At 41.3% G+C, this 15,031-nt stretch overlaps 1 long non-coding RNA gene across 1 annotated transcript; it reads left to right on the top strand.

Annotated features, from left to right (window-relative positions):
* The first annotated feature begins 9,673 nt into the window (after positions 1-9,673).
* Positions 9,674-10,762, top strand: LOC118162740. The gene is made up of 2 exons (XR_004748598.1): positions 9,674-9,828; positions 9,895-10,762. It is a non-coding gene; the product is annotated as an uncharacterized LOC118162740 (long non-coding RNA).
* The last annotated feature ends 4,269 nt before the right edge of the window (positions 10,763-15,031 follow it).

Raw genomic sequence — 15,031 nt, 5'->3', positions numbered from 1 at the left:
TTGTTAGCTGTCCCCTCCTTTGCTCTGAAACAAACCCGGCACATTTTAGGAGCTACACCCTCAGCAGAAGGGAAGGAGCTAAAGGAAGAGCTCTGAAAGGAAAATCAGTTAAAGTGCTCACAGTGATTCATGAGGGAAGAGAGATGTGTGCTGAGAGATGTCCACAAGGCACACGGAGATACCAGGAGGATGCGTGTGTCTGGAGGAGGTCAGGCACTGTGGACTCACCCCAGTGGGATGTTCAGCCCCTCCAGATGGGCTCCAGGAGCCTGCACTGAGCACACAGCTCTCCTGGGTGACCCAATGCTCAGCAGGCAAATGTATTTCACCAGACTTCAAGGAAGCACCCTCAGTGTTCCAAGACCTCAGGGTTACAGGGTTTTCTGCCATGGGTCCTGGTCTGATGCTGCTCTGCCTGAGGGCAGTGAGTTCACATCTGGAGCATCTGGGTTTTGTGGAGAGATGGGGAAGTGACTCGCCACGTTTCAGCACTGCTCAGCAAAGTTCAGCCCTGCTCCAGGTCCAGACCTGGCATGCTTGTGCAGGAGCCCCTGGCTGAGACACAGCAGTGCTTCTGGATAGAGAGGGACCCACATCCAATCCCCACTTCTGCCCAAGGGGGATCTTAACCTTATTTTTCTGAGGAATCTGGAAAAAAAAAAAAAAAAGAAGAAAATTAGAAAGCATTTTTTTTTAAATTTTTTTTTGGCCTGGGATTTCCTGACTCATCCACATCTGGGGTATGTCAAAACAGATTCTTCGAGGAAAGAGAGATGTTTGCAACCAATTGAAGAGAAATTTTCCAACAGCAGCTCTGTCCTGGCAGAGCACAGCACTGACGGCACTTTTCAGGCATGTTCTTGATATCAAGGGTCTCCTAGACTTTTGGGAACTTTGGGTTTATCCTCCAAGATACGGGTACAGTTCTCATCATTTTGATGCCAGTGTCAGACAAACTGGTAGCTGCTGAGCAATGCCTTTTTTTCTCTCAGCTCATGCAATGCAGATACATTGGTGTGGAATACAAGTCCACAAAAAAGGCTAACCAGTGCTGCTTTGGAACCACAGATCTGATAAAAATGTTCTCTTCATGCCAAAGGAAGTCTGCCTGAACACAAGGCACATTCATTCTCAGCTTTAATAACTTACATGAATTGTGATATTAGCCTAGCTTTTTTATAAAAAACACTGAAACACTAAAGCAGAGTATCGAAGATTGGAAGATTAGAAAAAAAAAGTCTATTCTAGTTTTCTGAATAATGTCTAGGGGTCTATTTTTTTAAATGACCTTATGGATTTTTCTCTCAGCCTTTGTTACCTTGCATTAATGTGTTTTGAGTATTTCTAGAGTTACAAAACGCAGGAAAAATCCCTCATTCTCTTATAAAAGCAGACATTTTCTCAACTATTACCAGGTGTCAATAGAAACACTGATGCTGCAGGTCTCTTGATTACAGCAGAAAAGCAAATTGAATTTTATGTTCTTACAGACTCATGAAGAATACATATATGCACATACATGTGCATATATTTATATATATACAAATAATGTTTCAAATAGAAAATGCTTTGAAATCTATGGCCACAGGTGTTGCTGGTATCCATAATGAACAGAAATTTAAGGTGAGGAAAAGAAGATTCACACAGCTGTCCCAGAAGCTTCATGAGGAGCAGTGCTGCGATGGAATCTCCTCCCAGGGGCACAATGCTGGAAGATGCGGAGCACAGGAAAGGAAAGGAGTTAAATGCACAGAGACTGTGTTTAAAGCCTTCTGTTTTAATAATCATAAAAAAGAGGATAATCAGAGAACTCATTATTATAATAATCTTTGCTGAATGAGTAAATGTGACCTAGTAAAGCACCAGTGCTTTAAAAAACAGGCAGAAAAGTTTGCTCTATTACGTGAATCAAAACCAGCCAAAAGTCCCCAGTCTTTTCTCTAACAAAACTTTGTAACTTGGTGCTTAACAAAACATTCTCAAAGGGTTAAAAGCCTGAACCTTATGGGTTCTGTCCCCATGAGGTTTGTCTAGACAAACCAACCACTTCCTTTCCTGGAGGATGTTCATGCTCCAACAGGAAAAGCCACAAGGCCTTGGTCATCTCCTCCTGTGTAAAATCCCACAGCAGGAGGTGGGCTGGGGGTGGGGAGAGACCCTGCATTGTCTCCCGCCAGCAGTGCTGGTGCTGGAGCTTTCTCCTTCTCTATATACAGCAGATCATCTGGCCAAGCCAACACAGTGTTCAGACCACTGTGATCCTTTCAAGATAATGTCAAAAGAAAAAGCAGGAATTACATTAAACCAACATTTTCCATAGCATTTCCAGGGAAATCCACCCTCTTCACTTCTCAGTTGCTCCTTCCCTTACCTACTATGCATCATCTCTTCAAGTGAAGAGACGGGGCTGGAACCGTGAGAGTCTTCTGCACCTGGTCACTGTATCTTCTTCAATGCCCTGTCAAGAGTAAGGCTTTCTTTGGTGTACAAGAATTCAATATCCATAGTTTTGAGTGTTTCTGCTATCCCCCATCAGCTATATTGCTTTATTGTCAATGGGGACCAGAACATGAACCTGCAGAAACAGGTTAAGTTATAAGACATATAAGATACATCACATAGCAACTGTGGAGTGACTGCAAATACATAAATAGCTTTTGCCCTGGAAAACACCACCATGAAATAGTGTTGTGGTGGTTACAAGTACTTTTACCTCTTCTCATAAAAACACCTTTTCCTCACTGGGACATTATAAAGTCCTGTGTCACAGTCAGCGTCTCTGTAGAGGCTCTCAGGACTGCAGGCAGTAAGGTGAACCCTCTCCACCACTGCAGCACTTCTGAGGCTGCAGAGGCTCTATCTGCTTCCCCTTTGCTGGAGTGCCTCTCGTACCTAAAATCACTGATGGAGGAAAGGTACCAGGGTAAGCAGGAGTCATAGAATTAGCTGAAAACCACTGGGATGCACAGATGCAACTGAGGTTGTAACTGAACTTGGTGGTTCCAGGAAACAGAATGCTGTATGGAGGAAAAAACAGAATGTCAGAGCCTCAGGTAATCTGCTAAAAACAAAACAACAAAACAAAACAAAACCAAATGAAAAGAAAAACAAACAAACAAACAAAAAAAAAGGAAACAAAAGAGAGCAGATTCATCAACATGACCCCAATAGGACAGATCTGTCATCAGATGGGATTTCTACTTGACACATTCATCTCGTCCAAGAAATACATATTCTCTTCCTTCGACTAATTCAAAGCCACTATGGCCTTAGTAGATGGAAGGTACCAGCACTTGTTGTGCTTGGTGTTTCCCCAAAAATTTCAGAGCAAAAGGTCTGTTCCCTTTTGCCTTTCTCTGTCACACTGATTCTCAGTAGACTGCTGAACTATTAATATTTATGAAAAATTAAATCCATGGGGAAAATCAAGGATTAAGTCCAACAGTAACCAATTCAGCATCCTGGTGCTGTGTTATGTGCACAACAGTACAAAATTCTATTATCACTTAATTGATAAAAAATTTAATATTCCAGGAAAAGCATAGGAAAATAAATAGGAAACAAATAGGCTCCACTACCATGAATAAGTACGGGGATGAAGTTATGTGGCTCACCAGACGAGTGGCTTCACTCTTTGTGATCAATGCTTGTGCATGTTCCACTCCCAACTTGCTCCAACAGATACTTCTGTTTTTCAAATGGACCAAAGTGCCAAAGGGAGAGAGTTCAAAGGTAGTCTAGTTGTTGCATGAATACACACAGCTCTGAGCATGGCTCAGACCTCAGGACAATGCCTCTTATGAGTCTCTCCTTCCACAATATTAGTTGATCTTATTGCTGACTGCTCCAGCTTTCAGTAATGTAGGTGTGCATGCAAGGACACCTCTGTGAGCATGGCAAGTCCTGCTAGTCACCAAGCAGCAGAGGGAAATTTTTTACAGCAGTCCTGAGTTCTCTTTATGCTACCTTCAGAGCACATTTACCCTTTATCTGAACAGCATAGTTAATGCCAGTCTGGGGGATGATTGAAGACTTTGGGATCAGTGAAGAAAAGGAGTTCTATCAGCTTTTGGTTATTTTATCCAGTGTCCATGAGCTGACCAAACACCACCACAAGTGGCAGTAAAGCCTCCTGTGGACTCTGGACAAACACACATGACTCATGAACAGGATCGAACAGGTCTGATTTGTTGCCTTTTCTTCTGTAGCTGCTTATAATCAGAACTACTCACAGAAAGAATAAATGTTACGATTATATGTTCTTCTATTAATTAAAAATGAGAAACAGCAGTGAGTCATCTTCCATCACAGGGAATAAAAAATAAATCAATAGTTATTAAAACCCAAACCACTGTTTGTCACACTAACACCTTTTACATTTATCTCCTGCACTCTCTCTAAAGCAGTTTGCTGGTTTCCTTGAAGACTTCCTCACAGCTCACAGCTGAGGAGGATTTCACACTTCCTCATTGAAAGCAGAGGAAGCAGCAAGAACCAATGAGCCCCTAGGCAGGAAAGATGACGTTTTCATGAAAGAGGTCAAAGAAATAAAGCAGATTCTGAGCTGGAAGATGTAAATGTTCAGCAGCACAGGGGAAAAACACCTCTAGGCTGGCCAGCAGGTGAGCCAGGTTCACGCTCACACCTGGGTGCTGCCAGCTCCAAGCAATAGTCACTCTCCATGGGTGAGAGCCAGAGGTTGCTGAACTCAGAGGTGTGTTGGGAGAGGCAGCACAGGCTCCTGCTGTTCTTTGGCTGGGCACTGGATCACCACTCCATGCCCCACCTGTGCTCCCAGTGACAACACATGGCCAACAGAGAAATTATAGCAGAAATGGCAGAATCATAGAATCATAAAATATCCTGAGCTGGAAGGGACCTACACGGATCATCAAGTCCAACTCCTGGCACCACACAGGTCTACCCAAAAACTCAGACCATGTGACTAAGTGCATAGTCCAAACGCTTCTTAAACTCCGACAGACTTGGTGCAGTGACTACTTGCCTGGGGAGACTGTTCCAGTGTGTGACCACCCTCTCAGGGAAGAACCTCTTGCTGATGTCTAGCCTAAACCTCCCCTGCCTCAGCTTGACACCATTACTGTGGGTCCTATCACTGGTAACTAAAGAGAATAGATCGGCGCCTGCCCCTCCACTCCCCCTCATGAGGAAGCTGTAGACCGCGATGAGGTCTCCCCTCAGCCTCCTCTTCTTCAGGCTGAACAGGTCAAGTGACTTCAGCAGTTCCTCATATGTCTTCCCCTCTAGGCCCTTCACCATTTTTGTAGCTGTTCTCTGGACACTCTCCAGCAGTTTCTTGTCCTTTTTGTTCTGTGGTGCCCAGAACTGCACACACTACTCGAGGTGAGGCCGCACCAATGCAGAGTAGAGCGGGAAGTTGTCTGCATATTTAACTTAATGCTGGGCAACCAAGGCTTTGAGGCAGCCAGAGCTTGGGCTGTGCTTATTATGGATGTTCTATCTTCCAGTAACATGGAAGTCTACAATGGGGTGAGAGCATGGGGTGAAACCTGGCCTACTCTCTGGCCTTGCCCCAGGGAGGTCTCAGGTGCCTCCATGTCTGGCTGCAGCTCAGGGAGGACACCAGGAAGTGTCATCTCCTGCCTTGCTCAACACAGGAGTGAGAAACCATCCAAGCAAAGAAGAATATGTAAAATTCACACATATGGAAATGGGCATAATATTTTTTAAACCACTAGCAGTTGTTGTTGAAAGGTATTAGCAAAGACAGGGACCAAGTCTAAACTCAACTGGAAATTTCAGGAAGCTATTGTGTTTTAGGTTGCATTGAAAGAATCTTGAAAGTTTTGTGAATGCTGTACATTTCATGCTGTATTGCTGAGCAGGTGAATGAATATATGATGGGGTGGAGAAGCTAGGAAAAAATTGTGTGCAGATTATTTGGTAATTATTGACATGAGGATTCTGTGCTTCTCCTCAGAAAGGAGCTAGCCCTCTGCAGAGACAAGATAGGAGTATATACTGAATACTAAGTTGTTCCTGTAGGTCAATTTTATTGTTCCTAAGCATTCCCAGTAATATAAAGGATAATAAAAACTGAAATCTAACAACAAAATTTTCCTCAAATCTTCTCAGTTTTCCACTTGAGTTTTTAATGCTTCTTTAATGTCTTAAACTGCCTAGATATGTAGATAATAAAAGTATTTTCTGGTGGCTATCTGACTGTTTTTTCACATTAGGACAAAGTAGTTTAAAAGAAGACTGCCTATTTTCCTACCTGGCACATACTGTTGTTTGTTATTGTTTTAAGGCCATGCTGCCTTCTTTGTGTGCTGTGCTCCATCCACAACAATAAAAATTCTTATGGTGAGTTTTGACCTCAGTGATATTCCTATAAATTGATTGCTCTCCTGAGCATCTTAACACCTCCAGAGTTCACCCAGCAAAACCTGGGGAGTAGTCAGCCCTAAGCAGCAAGAAATAATAAACACGTCTAGTTCTCATTGATTTCCACTGGTCACTGCTTGCATCACAGTGATTATATTTTCCCTCTAAACTGCCAGTCTCCATAATTTGATTTAGTTTCAATTACATGAACTAGAAGCTCCAAATTATATGAGTGGAATTCACATTGGCTGTAACTAGGTGTTAGCCATGATCACTCTGAAGTACTGTGGTTATGCTTTTCCAAGTGTCTCCCTAGATTAACATCATCTACCATTTGATATCATTTTGCACACCACTATTTGGATGGGCTAGATCGTCAGTCTTTAAAGCACAGTGGGTCCAGAAGGTTGGTTTTTAACCCTATGGCAGTAAGTCTACTGGGGACATCATCAGCACATGATGAGACTAGAAAACAAAATGTTGGCTTGTTACTGAAATTAATAATAGTAGTAATAACTATACTGATAATAATTCAAGGTTGTATAAGCTGGTTTTTCCTATCAGTCTCAAAATACTTTTACAAATGCGGGTGAGATGTTTCTTCTCCAGTGCAAGGTAAGAGTCAATAACTAGCAACTGAATATCTGCTTTTCCTGTTAGTCAGGGTGACACCATCTCCCTCTCTCATTGTATTTGTTGCTGTTCTTTCTTTCTGTCTAAAGAAGGTAGCTGCACACCTCATGGTCTGAAAGTTCATGCTCATAATGTGCTGGACTTAGCTGGTAAAGCACACTTAAGTCCCACAAGATAGTCAGCATTAAAAAATAAATATGTGGTAGGGATGCTATATAAAATTTGCTGCTTAAACCACTAAGTCATGGGTAAAAATATCTTGCAGCTGAGCTGTATTAGCAGTTTTCCTATTGTAATGCTGAGACTGCCCTAGAGCTAAGAGATGTTAGGTGCGCATATTAGAAGCAAGGGCAAAATATGTACTGGAGACATTTGGCCTACCTCATCTCGTTAGGATTTAATGGCTGTTTTGTGTATCACACTCTGGTCTTCTGAGGTCACCACTCAGCATTCTTGCTGACACTACCAAGGAGAGAGACTCATGAAAAGCTACTGGAAATAACACTTTTTTTTTTTTTTTTCTCCCTGAGACACTAAGTTAAAGGGAACTTGCAATATTCCTGATATACTAGTTTAAAAAGGGCATATACATCTGATGTTTCTGTTAGGGCAAGCATTAGTCACCTGAAACATGGGTTGCAAGTCCTGGGGCAGTCAGACCCTCCTCAAGCCCTGTTATTGGTAATGGGAGCTGGTCACTTTGGTGAGATACAGCATGGGTCAGGTGCCAGTCTTGCAGCATCAGAACCACAGTTGACTATAAGTGTCACATTTCTGTCCATTTCTTTCAGAGGAGTCACAGACACCAGGGAGTCTTGGTACCAATTTAATATCTGGAAAAATAGTTGTAAGAGCATTTATTATTATTGGTGTTATAGCAGCACCTAGAGACCCATCCTGGGACTGGGAATCCTTTGCCCTGGCAACAGGCAAAGGGGATGAGCAAGGGTCCCCGTGGTGAAGTAGTTGCAGTTGTAATGGAAACAACAGGTAAAGACTGGAATAGGCAAGGAGGAGAGCAGCAAGACAGAGAATTTGCACCCCCCAGGAGGTAGCCTGGGCTACACCCAGGTTTAATGTCACCTAAACACAAGGGGACCTGTGACCTCCTTGTGGGCTGTGCTGGTTGAAGTTTTTTTTTTTTTTTTTTTTTTTTTTTTTTTTTTTTAACCCCGAGGTTTCATAATATAGGGTTATGTTGGGCTTAACTTGTCAGGCAAGGCATTTTTAGAGTCTGCTCCTCCTCAGAATTATTGTTAGTAGAAGGGAAAAATCCAGCATTACAATAAATCCTTTAATTTCTATTCCCCCAAACAACAAACTTCTAGTTCATTGAAATAATCTGATCATTGGAAAAGCCCCAGATAATGCTTACGTTCCATAAAGCCTCAAGATATCAGTGTTTATTGAAATCAGCTGGACTTTCTGAGTGTTGGTAGAGCAAGCTGGAAACCTGCCATTCTGGGTTTTATCCAAGCTACTGTAAGAATAAATCACTCTTTCTGCCTGTTTGCCTGGAATGGACAAACATCCATCAGAATGTTTCATTTTTGCTTAATTCAGGAGATAGACAGAAAACCCAAATAATACTAATTTTCTGATACTGGGTTATTTTGATTCCTGATAAAGACACAGACTGTGTTTGCTTTAATTTATTTCCAATGTTAGGATGCTAAATACTCATGTATAGAGAACTAAACAAGAAATTAGATGCTTAATTACAGACACCCATGAAAATACTGGCTTTGTTTCAATACTGATCTTATACTCAGTTTTTGAATATTAAATTGTGTATCCTACCACTAGCAATACAGCTTTGTGTGAATTTATAGATAGGAGATTAAAGGTATTTGGCTTAGTGTTTATCAACTTTCATTAAAAAGAATATTTTCCAATTTTCATGAGTGTGGCTTTACACAAGTTAGGAATGTAATGAGACTTAGTGGAAAGTGACTAAATCCTATATATGGCTGACAATGCTTTCAGGAATCAGCATTTCTATAGAAAATATTTAAATGGGGGGGGGGGGGGAGGGTTAAAATTAATACAACCATAATAAATCCAGGAATGCTTCTGTTTATTTTCCAAAGTAGTACAAAATAATAAAAATAAAAATGCCGTATCTTCTCTGATCCTGTGGGGTGATGGATATCCTCTGGTCAGGAGTGTGGCGGGCTCAAGATAGCTTCTTTGGTACAGACCCTTAAATAAGTTATATTGGCACAAATTATCAAGCCCTAGTTTCCACATTTAGATTATTTCACTAGCTGAGAAAAAGAAGAGTATCTTGTAATATTTTATTTCCGAAACACACTTTCCAATCCTCAACTTGAAAGGTCACCCTCCAAGTGCACTGGAATAAGAAAACTGTATAGCTTAAACACCCTAAACAAATTCCCAAACAAACGGTAATCCCAGGGTGTCCCATTTGCTAAACCTAATGCTCAAGTCACCGAAGAAAGTCTGCTGCTAGGAAACTGGCTCAACTGGCCCACAGCTGGTTTGCAGAGTGCATTCCTCTTTGCAAGCACTTTGAGTGACATGAGCTGCTTCTGTTTGAAGAATAAGAAGGGCCTTCCGGAGGGCCTGTTAAGTGCTGTTTCGAAGTGTTTTGGGTCGCTTTTTTTAATTATTATTTATTTATTTTTATTTTTTAATTTTTCCAGGCAATGCTCCATGTCGTGGACCGTGGACACACTCTGCTGGCTGGAAGAGCCCCGCGGCCACCACCAGGTGTCCCCACAGAAGGCCGAAGGCCCTGCCCGTTCCCTCACCAGACAGCACTCTGCTAGCCTCGCTCCTTCCGGAGCTGAAGGCAGGTTTTGGGTACGATTTGGGTATTTCAAGGCTCCTGGAGCCTTTATTTTATTTCATTTACTTGTGATTGCACAGCTGCTGAGAAGAGCTCTCACAGCCAGTGCACAGCCTCCTGCCCCATGGCATCCCACCGTCAGGACACAACATAGGGCTGGTGAGGATACGTGCCTGGCTTTCTGTGGGGCTGGTTGGAGATGTGGAGGAATCAGCAGGACCACTCCTCTGCTGAAAGAGGACCAAGTGCTCTCAGGCACAGAGATCACTGCCCTCCCTCTGATACGGCCCACTGAAATGCCCTTCCTTGGGAGGGATCCACTGAAGGCCCACTCTGGGCAAGTGTGCAGGATACTTGCTTAGATCGTCAGTCTGTTAGTGTTAAGCAACATTTCTAATAAAGGCAGCACGGAAACGTCAATTAACTTCATGACAGCTAAGCTCTAGGTTCACTCTCCTAGGTGGGCATTGCTATTTTCCGTCAAGGGCAGTTAGGCATTGAGGTACCTGATACTGCTTATACCAAATCCGACTTTATATGTCCCAAGTGATGAAGTTGTGATTAAATTTGCTTCCACAGATTTAATAGATGTCAGGTTGTCTTATTATTTGTTTTAAATTTGCTTGTCCTTCCTCTTCTGGCTTAGTACTTTGCCTATTTACATTTTGCTGAGTTGTGTATGTTTAGCATCTTTACACCTATTATATTAGAATGAATTAGTTCTTCAGTTAGTAAATAGCACAAGGCACTGTGCAAAAGCACATGCTGGTCTGTTTGAAATAATCCTTAGATTTTTGGTTATCAATTCCTATTTCCTACTGTATTGTAGCATATTTTCCCTAAATTAGCCAGTCAGATGTGGAAGAACAATGAAGGAACTAATTCCTGCAAACTGGCTGTTGTGGACATTGTTGAACCCTTCTGCAATAAAAACTGAAGCTGAAAAAATGGAGGCTTTACATCTCCACATTATATTCTGTCTCAAATAACATGAAATAATACTGGGGCATGGGAACATCTTGGGGGTTTTATTTTACATAAACCAGGAAACGTCTAAAGTTTTCGTCACCGTTGTGAATGACCAAGAGGCCTAAGAAACAGATGTCTGAAGCTTAGGAGTTTGGCACTATTTTGGAATGGAGAAGTAACTGCAAAGTGAAAAACCGACCTTTCTTGCTGGTGATACTGCTGTCAGCAGGAACTGGGTTTGCAGTTGTCTCTGCACTCCTGTCTGTAGTTCAAAGGGCAATGCCAGGAAAAAGACTTCCCATTCTGATGAAGTTCACTGCTAATAAAGTAAAATGTGGCTTCTCTGAAGAACTAAAGGTAAAATGTTTTCAATTGCCAGTATTTTCCTGGATGAGTGATATCCTAAGGAAGGGAAGGAAGGTGCATGGGATCCAGATGCACAGAATGAGATAATTCAGGACAGAAATAGCAGCATGACAATGCCATTTGCCCAGTGCAAAGATGTGGTTGTGAAGATCTCATTATTTGATCATGGGAACATTCAAAAGCATATATGAGTACCTTGAAATAGGTTGGTATCAATCAGGTTGCATAATACAGTGTTTATTCAGGACATAGAACTGACACCAAGATAGTTGAAAAAAAAAAGGAGAGCTAGCTGTAAGTGAGCTCACTCTGTTGTAGGAATATGATTTGCTACAACAAAGAACTGTGGAAAATGAATTAAAGCATGAGACAGACACAATACACAGTCTTTGTGAGATGCAGACTATGGACAGGAATACTGGGCACTAGTTAAAAGTGTTCGGAGTCTTCAAAAGATTGTGTGATGTTTATGAGAAAATTTGTATGAGGTGGGACACCTGTGGAGAGATGGTAAGGAAAGCATTAGAGTAGGTTGTAGGAGAAAATCCAAAAATAAAGGAAAAAGAATAGTTTGATAGATAGCAGGAAAACTTCTGTGATCAATACATAGCAAGACTGTAGCCTTCAGAATCAGAATTGAACTCTGGATGAGAAATACTCTAATGCCAAAAGGAAAGTTGTGAGGCCAGCTGCTTAAGAAGAAAGGCAATGCTTTCCTAGCTTGGGGAAAAGATGAAACAGGATAGCAAGATTAGTAAAGTAACCACTTCTTATAAGGATATCGATGCACGGGGAGAGGATATTAACCAAATCTATGTGTGATAAAGAACAAATAAGGAAACCTTCTCATTATAAAAAACTCAATTACAGGAGAGCAAGGAGGAAAACTTTTATGTGCCCACTACAGGGAGATGGCTAAAGTGAATAAACAGATGTCTTCCAGACACAGTAGAGATTTGTGGTAGAGTTAAATTTTGAAGTGATTTGAGAGGTAATCAGGAGCTCAGGAACAAAAAAATACCATATGCTGATAATGTTGCCACTGAATTATCAGAAACAGAAAGAATATGCCAGTTCCTTTTCATGATTTAGAGGTTTGAAAAAGAATTCCAAGAGAGTGGAAGCAGGGAATCAGCTTCCTGTTTTGAAAACAGGGAAGAAATCAGAGAGGAAGAACATCCCCATATTCTCACTCATCTGCCTACAGTATCCTATTACTGAACTTTTTTTCATTATCACATTTATTTTACTGAGGAGTATCAATATGTGTTTTAGAAAAACATATGTTCTCTGAATCAGCTGTTTTCATTTTTCATTTACTGGAAAATAAAAAATGTGAAGATGTTTAGAATGCCTGTATGGTTTTCTTATATTTTTAAGATGGTTCCTGGGCTGAAATGGAAGTACATGGAAAACATGGATCAATTATGGTAGAAATGTGTATTTGGAGTGCAACATACAGTGTAGAATATATGGATTTTTATCTGATCCTTTTGGAAATTTAGATGGGGAAATACAGTAATGCTGCTGCTGTTTGATGTTTCCTGAAGGTTTCTGGTAGTATAGTTACCAAACAATTCCCCAAATACCCAGCTTTTGCAAACATAGGTGCTGCTTTGATAATCCTGCAAAGGGAAAGTGAAGACTTGAAGAACATGATGAGAAAACTGGGGCCAGAGTGCCCAATAAAATAATAAAACCAAATGCACTGTGGCATTTGGTTCAAACAAACAGGACGGGGGGAATATGCCTTTAACAGATAAGAAAGCACAAAGTCTGTGGGAGATGGAAATAATCCCTAGAGGCTTTAATTCTATGATTTTATAGTAGAAGGGTGTCTTTTTTGTTGTTGTTTTGTTTTGTTTTGTTTCATTTTGTTTTTTTAATTTAAATCATGGTGTATCTTTATATTTCCATATAAATCTTGCAGTTCACTGGACATACTCATAGATCCTGTGTATATATTAAAAGACTGTTACTTCAGAGATTTCATTTAACCCTATTAGAATGCTGCAAGCTGTCTATTTGTATGAAATTGCACTAGATTTCTATCCATGTGTTGTGCCAAGAATAAACAACTTTCTGAACTATTAATCCTTGGGTTTGCAATGATTAAATGTGTAGCTTTCCTTATCCAGTGTTCAAGTAGCAGTAGAAAGGTTCTGTTATTTAAAACTCATCCTTCAACCAGACTTATGGTTAAATTTAAGGATATCATTTTATTATTATTATTATTATTTTTATTTATTTTCATTTCTGCTCAAATTCCTCCTGATAATGCAGGGTCCAAATTTAATGTCACCATACAAGGTTGGTAGCTCTGGTTTAACTGAATAATCTAGTCAAGTTGGTATTATGAGGAGCACAAATACCTCTATTTTTCCTGGCTACAGGACTGATCCCACAAACTGCATTGAAGATTATTATCCTGCCTTTTTTATGTGATTACAGTACATGCAGCGTAAACCTATTAGCAAATGCAGTGTGCTGGAGCACTGAGCTCCCACCTGCACCTATGAAAAGGATTATCATTTGGATGTACTTAATATCCCCAGCCTGGCTGAGAGGCGAGAGAAGCTTTCCATTAGAAGAAAGGGAAGACAACAAGAGACATGGAGGAGACTCTTTGATGAGCAACTGCTTAGAAAAAACAGCCAGAAGGATGGAACATTATGAGCACCTTCTTTTACCCCCCAAATACAACTTGATTTCTCAAAAAGGCTGTGAAATTGGATGTTGTATGCTATATGTCTTCCTCCTTCCCAACAAAGCAGATGCTTTATTCTTGCCATATGCACCCAAGCAGACGGAAATAATAAAAAAGAAATAGACCAGAAGGGGCTTTTGAAATTATAAATAATTGAAATAATTTTAACTATAAATAGTAAGAATTGAAATTGTAAATAATATTTCTGTAATGTGCTGGCAGGGACAGTTGCATCTCCAGGAGGAATAAGTCCTGGCCAAGCGGGGCAAGGTGAGGTCCCGGGGTTTGTGGCCAAAAGACAGGCACTGGTGATCACCTCGCTGAGGACTTTTTCTTCCCAGTGGTGGCGGAAAGCAGCCAGTTGTGTGGGTCTGAGCCGTGTCTGAAGCCAGATGCTGCTCATATTCCTCTCTTGTGCAATGATTGCAGTGATTATCATGGGGAGGGGTCCAGAGGGAAAGGAAAGGTTTTCTTTCCTGAGCTCACAACCCACCCAGAACAGGCTGACAAGGTGAGGAATGGGAATGGGAAGGGAAAATTGCTACTGGTGAAAGTTACCTAGCAAAGTTTAAATGCCATAGAAGGCCTGGACGCTGGAGTGAGTTTATATTATCAACCTGGGGAGAAAGAGCTTCCATGCAGGGAGCATACCTGGGGCAGCATCTCTGCCAGGGCTGGTGCAGGTACAAACTGCACTGAAAGGACAGTCTGGGCAAAGCACATAACCTGCTCTTGCTGTGCCAGAAAGGGAGTGTTAACCCCCAGTGTTTCCCTTGGTGTCTGTATAGGACCTTTCTTTCCATGAAAGAGCTCTTTGTCAGCATATTTTGCTTGTGCTAGGTTTGTGGTATTTTTTAAATAGTAACTTGAAAAATATTTATTTTAATCCTTTCCAGAATGCTGTATCAGAAGCAGTGAGGGGGTTGCTTACTCCCTTCACCATCACATTTCTCTTTTCTTCAATGGTACAATTACAAAATAGAGAAAACACAGCCAAGAGTCCCCTAATGTTTTACAGCAGGTGGGAAGCTGGAGAAGGTAACTCTCTCCAGTTAGACAGGCCAGTTCCTGCAGGCTTTTTCCACAAAAGCAATTCCAGGTTGAAATCAGAGCTGCATCGTGTTTAAACGGAGGGTGCTGGAGCACACAGTAGGATTTTAGATTTTTGGGGTGGT

This window comes from Oxyura jamaicensis, chromosome 2 (assembly GCF_011077185.1).
Source record: "Oxyura jamaicensis isolate SHBP4307 breed ruddy duck chromosome 2, BPBGC_Ojam_1.0, whole genome shotgun sequence".
Taxonomy (NCBI): Eukaryota; Metazoa; Chordata; class Aves; order Anseriformes; family Anatidae; genus Oxyura; species Oxyura jamaicensis.
Note: the sequence above shows the minus strand (reverse complement) of the source record. Positions and strands in the feature narration are given on the sequence as shown.